This window comes from Trichoplusia ni, unplaced genomic scaffold (genome assembly GCF_003590095.1).
Source record: "Trichoplusia ni isolate ovarian cell line Hi5 unplaced genomic scaffold, tn1 tig00000572, whole genome shotgun sequence".
Taxonomy (NCBI): domain Eukaryota; kingdom Metazoa; phylum Arthropoda; class Insecta; order Lepidoptera; family Noctuidae; genus Trichoplusia; species Trichoplusia ni.
This window is the reverse complement of record NW_020800039.1, coordinates 111700-117914: the sequence shown is the minus strand read 5'-3', so window position 1 is coordinate 117914 and position 6215 is coordinate 111700. Positions and strand designations below refer to the sequence as shown.

The window sequence follows — 6215 nt, the reverse complement described above, 5'->3', positions numbered from 1 at the left end:
ATTTTCTATAATGATACCGAAATGACATAATAATATCCACAAAAACAAAATTAAATCCTGACATATCATTAAAACTATCGCAAAACATCCGCTGTCACGTTGCTTTTAAAACTAAGCCATAGTTTCCGTCATATGAAGAACTTTTTGACAGGACTGTTTTAAGTATATCGATTCAAAGCTAGCATTTAATTTAAAATCGAATTATTAAACTTTATTTCATACCTTTCTAGTAAATTTTACAACCTGTCAAAAGTTTCCTCCAAAACCGGCCAGCATATACCAGTTCAGCCGTTCACCTAAAAAAATATCATGAATACTCTCTGCTCGAAACTAAATAAACGAAATATTTCCAGTGCTACCATTGATAAAAGAAGAAAATCAGCTCTATGGAATTTCTTTACCAAGAAGGACAACCACTTGGCTACTTGCAATATTTGTCAGAAAGACTTCAGTTATAAGGGCACTATAACGAATCTGAGAAAGCACCTCATACACAGACATTCTGAGGGTGCAATGGAAAAGGATGAAAACAGTGACTCGGAAATGTAAGTGAATAACGTACATCTTTTATCCAAACTATGTCAGAAAAATAGTAGATTTTCTTGAGCGTTTTCCGTCTGGATGAATTTCTAATTATATAATTAATATTCCACAAACACACAACGCCATCTAGTCTCAAACTAGGCAAAGCTTGTATTATGAGTACTGGACAACTGATAAACATAGTTATGTATTTTTAAATACATACATATATATAGTTAAATTACCCTTACATACACGGAACAAATGATCATGCTCATCACATAAACATTTGTCCTGGGTGGGATTCGGACCCACGACGTCCGGTTTAGCAACCAAGGCTACTAACCACTACGCGAACAGGCTACTCAGATGTTGAAACGTATGTGAGTGAAGACCAATTACGTCACTTGTCAGTCGAAATTATATTGATAAGTGACGTCACACAAGATTTAAACTTACCGTATGAATCAATTTTTTTGTTTTTGCCGAGATTTTTTGGAAATCCATCTGACGATTTAGATTTTCTTTAAAACAAAAATCTTTTTCCTTTTGGAAAAAGATATTCTGGACTGGCATCAAGTAAAAAAAATGGGTAAAGAATAATGATGATGGTATTTTTATAATAACTATCGTGAGACTGATTCATTATTAAATGATGTAACGGCTTACTCACGCGTATTTATCGGGGTAGCCCGACTAGTTTCGGGACCCAACCGGAGTCCTTAATCATGAGCAGACGCGGCGGGATCGCGAGTCGAAACTAGTCGGGCTACCCCGATAAATACGCGTGAGTAAACCGTTACATCATTTAATGATGATGGTATTGTTTTCAGCGAATCAGGGAAAACTAATTTAATATGGAGTTGTTTCACGAAGAAGGACAGTACGATGGCGACGTGTAACGCGTGCCACAAGGAGTACAGCTACAGGTTCTCCACCAGCAACCTGAGGAAGCACTGGAGAGAGAGACATGTCAAGGACGGAGTCGATGACAACAGCGACACTGACTTAGAGTGAGTTGTTATAATACTTAGGTATTTTATCTTGTAAGAAACACGGCTCCCACTTTAAGGCATCCCGCAATAATCCTTTTTTGGGACCACATATCACCGTTATTGCAACTCCTGCAGTAAGGATCCACAATGCGCGAAAAAGACACTTTAGCGGTGTCATGCCCTAAGGGTATGGAAGTAAGTAGTTACTAGGATTCTGCTGTCTGTCTGTTTGTCAGGCATCTCACGAACTGTGACAATTGAAATTTGCACATATTATTCTGTGATTCCTGTTGCCGCGTATTGAAACTCTCCGATTATTGGATAGAGCCTGGAAACAGACTGATTATATTATACTAGCTTTTCGCTCGCGGCTTCGCCCGCGTCGATGTCGGTTACATCGCGTTTCTAAGAGAACTCTTCAAAAGTCCGGGATAAAAACTATCCTATGTTCTTTCTCAAGGTCAACTCTATCTCTGTACCAAATTTCATTAAAATCAGTTCAGTGGTTTTGACGTGAAAGCGTAAGACTGACAGACAGACAGAAAGACAGAGTTACTTTCGCATTTATAATATTAGTAGGGATGACCATTCGAAACTTTTCCTCTTTAACAGTTTTTAGAGTAATAACAAAGATCAAGATTCTAACAGCACAACAATTTCCAGAGAAATGTCACCACAGAAACTGAGTCCAACATGGAAGTACTTCGAGGTCCCGGACCCTGATACCTTCGTCGCGAACTGTAAGGTATGCGACCGGGAGGTCCCTTTCGAGTCGGTGTCGGACCTCACCCGGCACATCAGGGACCACAACGTGGCTATCAGTGATAGCGATGTCGAAGATATTGGTGATAAGAGGTAGGTTTTTAAATTTTTTGACTCTAAGAGTGAAAACCGCAATTCGTAAATTCCTATTACAAAGGCTTTGCTGTCTGTCTGCCTCTCACCAGGCTTTATCTTATCCGAAACACTGCCTTGCCCCAAAAAAACACAATCTGCATCCCATGAAGCGAGCTAGACTGTTAAGTTTTTCACAGACCATGTATTTCTATTTTCTCTATATAACATAAATCTTACGTTTACTTAACTCACTTACTTATTTATTCGTAAATCAATACATATTTAAGCTACTAAGTAGCATTTTTGAAGGTTGCACCCAGTTTCGCCCACCCTTCACCGCTTCCTAAGTGCTTCTACAAGGCAGCAAACTCCTCAGAAGCACTCTGTTTTCTCGTTTACAATATCAATAGTAACATAAGTGTATAGGTGCTAAACAAACAAAATATTAAATATTTAAAGTCGCTGCACCTAAGCCAGTATAAAATTAACCAATCATCTCCTAAGACCAAGGTCAGCAGACCGACCAGCACAACATTTCGTCCACAGTTTACTTTCCAGGTCCCAAAATAGGCGGGTATCAGTCGCGTGGCAGTTCTTCGAGTGTGTAGACAAGCAGGCGAAGCTGGCGAAGTGCCTGATCTGCCAGAAGCAGTTCTCATTCAACTCCTCAGTCAGCAACCTGCTCAAACATGTCAGGAGAAGTCATCCAGCTTATAAAATTAATGATGTGAGGATATTAGCATACTTTTATTATAAATGCGAAGGTATTTGAGTGTTTGCATGCGTGTATGTTTCTTAGCTTCTCACGCCTAAACGGTTGGACTAATATTGATGTAATTTGGTATGGAGGTATCTGATACCTTTGGATTAACTGAGTTTCTTTTGACAATTCTTCTCAGGAAAGTCAGATAGGAAATGTCGACTACAGCGTTCCCAAAAAATACATGTAAAAGTGATGGTATATCCTTTTGCAGAATAAATCATTTCTTTTTATTTCGTAACATGAAGGTTAATTAACATACACACTTAGAGAAGGACTGTAAATAGTTAGCCTAGTTTTAAAACTAATAGCTCCCTTTTCAAAGTACTTTTTCAATATCTTATTTTGCTTTTAGGGTACCGATGAAGTAAATACAAAAACTGTGATGATATCATCAGATGGACAGGTTTATGAGGTGGATGATGCCAAACATGCAGAAACAGAGGATGAGGTAAGGAATCTGACTTTCAAACTGTCTACTGGCTAGTCTTAAACATATAATATAGACGACAGGGCAAAGTGGTAACTGTGTAGTAACTATCATCATTATTAGTAACCATGTTGATCCCACTGTTGGGCATAAGCCTCTATTTACACAATTCTATATCTCACCTGTCGCATTTGTCTGATCCCTACTCTTGTTTCTTTTACATCTGCCAATTGTAAATTTTGCGGTTTTTTTTTCAACTTTAATATCTCTTAATATGACATTTGTTTACAGAAAGACCCAATGGAAATGGATGCTATATATTTGGAAGACCTCGATGACTTACAAAACGGAATATCACCAAAAAAACTAAAAACTAACCTACAAAATCATAACCTAAAAATGACACCTGTCAAAAGAAAAATCAATAAAAGAGAACAGTTACAAGTACCAAATACTAGGCTACGAAATACTAGGATATTTAGTAACAGGTCGAATAACAGTTCCGATGACGATACTAGGGATAGAAAACCGAGTAAATCGGAAAGTCTTAATTATTTTGGAAAATATGTCGTTTCGTTATTAAGTGATTTGCCAAAACATGTTTCGGAACAACTGCAAGGGGATATAATTAAACAAATTATTACCACTAAGGTAGCTTTGCAGTCGAATTCTGAATGTTCCACAAGTAGTGAGGTGTATAAGAATCTAGTGAGTACTGAAGTAACTGTTACTACGGATACTGATATCAATGGAGTAAGTACCAATGATACAAATGGTTCTTGTACTTAGGTACTGTATTATATAACTGCTCATGGACTTCCGAACTTCTGAAAGGATGAACCGATTTTGTTAACGTAAAATTAAGATGAAAACCAGACTGATTTCAATATGACTGCTTTTTAGTCGGTTAGTAAAATATTTTTTTAAGTGAAAATGTGTTTTTATTAACTTGACTTATGAATACCCTATTTACCTGCCTTTCTAGAAGCTCTAGCCAAGTGATATATCTACAATCGGTCCATACAAAACACTCAAATGTATGAAGTTCAAAGTCACTTGACAAAGACTTGTCGAAACGAAATATCATTCTCATACATTTGGGCGTAATTGACGTTATTGAATGATGCAACGGTTTACTCGCGCGTGTGTATCGGGGTTGCCCGACTAGTTTCGGACCCAACCGGAGTCAATCCGGAGGCGCGATTTTATTGAAGTTAACGATTGTAGATAACGACGGAAATGCTCATTTATCATTATAACTCCATTCCTATCTGATGATGCGATATGCAAATATCAACTGAAATACCCCGAAAGAATTTCCCGGTTCAACTCTTTCGCCCCGACAGCTCTTAATAGAGGGCTCCATACAGATTTGACACTGCAGCCCCTCATCAAATCACTTAAATAAAAAAAAGTGTCTGAAAAAAGTAAAAAACCTTTCTCTCATTAGATTTTTCAGTCTATTCCCTCTTTGTCCACAGACGAAGACCCCGCCGAGTCATTAAAACTATCAGACGTATGGAGCTACTTCGAGCAGGAGTCTGACAGGCAGGCGTGCTGCGTGGTCTGCAGGACTGACATCAGTAACGACTATGAGGACCTGAAGGCGCATCTGCAGGAACAGCATCCGAAGCTGCTGCTGCAGATTATGCAGGTATGAGGTTTACGTTGAAAATTTGATTTTCCTTTACATAAACAGTGTTATTATTTCGGTTGTCAGTTGAAATCTAATGTACAAAAAAGCACGTAAAATATCCTGTTGTAATATTACTTTCGTGTATAGCGAGAGATTCTCTGAACTCCTCCGAAACGGCCGAACCGATTTAAATGTTGTTTTTTTGTATGCATTTGGGTGGCGCCCTGGATGGTTCAGAGATTTACAAATTAGTACTGCCCAATGAAGTTTACGGAAGTTGCGAATTTTAATGAATTCTTCCATGGATAAAGCAACATAATGTTAGGTTGCTGTTCAAAAGAAAATGTTTTTATAGGAATATTTTTTATTTCTTACTTGCCAGTTACACTAACAACAAGAAAACAATAAATAAACGACAAAATCGGCGCTAAATTCCTTTATTGAGGATTTTTCTTTAAACATTCATAATCTACCCCTCAACTTACTCTCTCCTTTATTTTCAGGACAATGAACAGAATTCAGACGCAGAAGCATCGAACGCTGACGATAACGAAACATACACAGAAATAGTATATCTCGAACAAGATCCGCAAGTCGAAACGAGCAGAAAAAAGACACCTGTCAGAACTGTACACAAATCGCGCCAAAATCGCCCAAGAAACGTCAAAGATTTGACAGCGACGACGACGTCCCGATCAAGAAAAAAAAAGAAGAAACCGACGAATTAGGCGCCTTTTTACAATATATTAGTGTTTTACTAAAAAAATTAACGCCAGACGCGTTTTCGAAAGTACAAATAGAGATTATTAATACGATTTAAAAGCAAATACTGTTTCTGAGACTAGAACTTTGAATGTAGAGTCTAGCGGTACAGATAATGTCGCAAATGTTATTCCTGTCAGTGACTTGACTACTCTAAGTAATTTGGGACATAATTACACAATAACAGTCGCCGCGAAACCAAGTGACAATAACGTGACGAATATGGACAATGTCAGTTTGAGTTGATTTTGACAGCTGTCAAAATTACAGTTG

The 6215-nt window shown here is 37.9% G+C and overlaps 1 pseudogene; it reads left to right on the top strand.

Moving 5' to 3' along the window:
• The first annotated feature begins 353 nt into the window (after positions 1–353).
• On the top strand, positions 354–6000 carry LOC113507084 (annotated as a pseudogene).
• Positions 6001–6215: the final 215 nt, after the last annotated feature.